The sequence below is a fragment of the Helianthus annuus genome, chromosome 6, assembly GCF_002127325.2.
Source record: "Helianthus annuus cultivar XRQ/B chromosome 6, HanXRQr2.0-SUNRISE, whole genome shotgun sequence".
Lineage (NCBI taxonomy): Eukaryota > Viridiplantae > Streptophyta > Magnoliopsida > Asterales > Asteraceae > Helianthus > Helianthus annuus.
In genome coordinates, this window is record NC_035438.2 from 45,638,519 (window position 1) to 45,641,452 (window position 2,934).

Genomic DNA, 2,934 nt, shown 5'->3' on the forward strand with positions numbered 1-2,934 from the left:
TAGGAAGGGCCGTCGCTGACGGGCTGTGATGCCGTCGCCGACGCCCTCTTGCTTGCCGACGGCCTATTTTCCTGTCTACGGACTTTTGTGGCGACACACAATTACAAAGCCCGTCGCCGACGGGGTATGAAGCCGTCGCCGACGGCTAGCGGAAATCAAATCCGCTGAAACTTTTTTTGTTTTGTCTTGTTTTCGTACTTTGAGTTTCCAAATTGTCCAAAAGCTTAATGAATGTTCGTATAAGATCTATATAAGGCCTAGTACGATATATGTGACCATGATTAGTGGATAAGATAAACGGAACATGCTAATCATTTATTTATATGTTATTTATAAGGCCAAGAGCACGCGGATTACGTGAAGGGTAAACGCAATTGTTCGGAAGGAATGATTCGTGAATGCGGTCTAGGACCGGCATTAAGGTAAGTAATAAGACGAATTGACCCTTGGTACGTATACTCAACACGTTAATGTATGAAATAGTTTAATTAGGTAAGTGAAAGGAAATTCTAAATGAATATAACAATGACATGGTAGAGGAGTTTTAAAAATGTAGCACGAGCCGAAACTTAATTCTTCGGGCATGATGTGGCGATTACGTGAAGACACGAAACTAGTACGTGGGTTGTGTACCTGGCTAGTACACAAGAAACGTATCACGTTCGTGAGACCGTGATAATTGCTACATGTATGTCCGTTAGAGTTGGGTAGCAGGTGGGCGTACGGGTAAAATGAGTAGTAAGACTCTCGGGAGATTGAGAGTACTAAGTAAGAGTAAAAGTGCAAGTGATAAGAATAAAATGTTGAATCCAAGAAGTACGGAGCAACAATGTAGGAATGCAATGCTTGAATCCGCGAGACGGATTCAAGGAATGAAAGATACGAGTGCAATGCTTGAATCCGCGAGACGGATTTAAGGAATGAAAGATACGAATGCAACGCTTGAATCCGCGAGACGGATTCAAGGAATGAAAGATATGAATGCAATGCTTGAATCTGCGAGACGGGTTCAAGGAATGAAAGATACGAATGCAATGCTTGAATCCGCGAGACGGATTCAAGGAATGAAAGGCATGAATGCAATCTGTTCGAATCCGCGAAACAGATTTAAGATATAAAAGGCGAAACTAGTCTACATAAGAAGAAGTCGATAGCTTGACCATGATAAGTAAATGTAAAACAAATGAGCAAAAGAATGATAAGAATGAAAATATTCGAATGTGTAAGTAGTTACGGACCGAACAAGTAAATATTCCTTAAGTGATATGACCCAAATTATGTTTAAACTTACATATATATATGATATATATGCATGAATATATTTATGCAAATGCGTCGTATGCAAGAATGGTAGAAATGATAAATGGGACATACGGGTCAGACGGCGATCGCCATTTGAACTCGGTAGTTAATGATTTGATTTGTTAAGTTTTATACTCATAGGTGAGCTTGAAGAATAGAGACGCAATGTCACTAATCGGAAAGGAATGATCATCGTAAGGCATGGATAACCAATCAATGGAATTTACTTCCGTCAGGTATGTATAAAAAGAGTTATGACATAAATAGGAGGTTATGACTCGACTAGAGATGGATGTGTTAAAATAGAATGTATATATACAAACCGTAATGCAAAAATGTAGAATGAATTTCAAAATGCTCGTAATGATCGTCGAGTGGTATAGAACTTGAATGCTCGTAACTGTGGAAATTCTGATAGAATATAAGAGACGACAAGTATCGTTAAGAAATACTAACCTTGATGCTTGGCTTGTTGGCCATGTTCATTTGAACAAGACATTGTAGAAAAAGATACACATGGCATAAATGACAACAGTAACTATGGGAATAATGTTTAGCCTTCGTGATTTAAGTACGGATAAGTAAGTTTAGGAAGGGTGATTATAGTTGTAATAATAAGTCCTTGAATGATTATAGTATGCGTATGGTAATATATCGACCCCTCCTATGAGCTTAAAGGTAAACGAAAGTAATGATAGTAATGGAATGTCTAGGATGACTCATAGATAGCAAAAGGAAAGATAGCGTATGGTGTATGAGTAGTATGAAATAAATCGATTTATTTCGATTAGTAAATATATGAATGTAATATGCTTAATTAGGAAGTTAGAAACAAGTAATAGACTTGGGTATGCACGATTAATAGTTGCATAAAATTGGAATAAATTTGATGAATGAAACTCTAGTGATGGTATGCGCTATGAGCTAGCATTATAAAGTAAAAGACACTAATAAGAGCTCTGGGTCAGACACTGACCCTTGTGTGATTATGAAAGTAAATCTCTAATTTAAGGAGATAGGGTCAATGCGTACGATTATATTTTGTTCCTGAACAAAGCCCCTGTTATAAGGCATGAGTGAATTAATGCCATGATATGCGTTTTGAATGAAACGAGCGAATGAACTTGTATTGATAATCATCACTAGGGAACTAACATGAGGCAAGAATTCGAAATCTAATGGTATACAATCTACAAGTGTGCCCTAAGTGTGCTAAATAGAAGGGTTGGTGATAACCCGTAAGGAAAGGTATTCAATGTTAAGTGGAAATGAGCAAGGTTTCGGGGACGAAACCTCCTCTAAGGGGGGTAGACTTGTAACACCCCAAACTTCGTATGTCATAAAATAATATTATTTTGTGATGCTAGACAACGGAAGACGGTACTGTAAAACGGTACCGTAAGGAAATGATAGTAAATTTATATATGTGTGTATCTAAGTTAAATAAAAATAAAAGGCCAAGTTAGTAAGGGAAATAACAAACTTAAACACACTTTGATAGACAAGGGGCTAATGTGTAAATGTGTAATGGAATAAAAATAAAAAAAAAGAGAAAGAAACTAGTGTTTGGTTTCTTGCGATCGTAGAGGGGCAGAAGGCAAGGTGAAACCCTAGTTTCACCAACTTCATCAA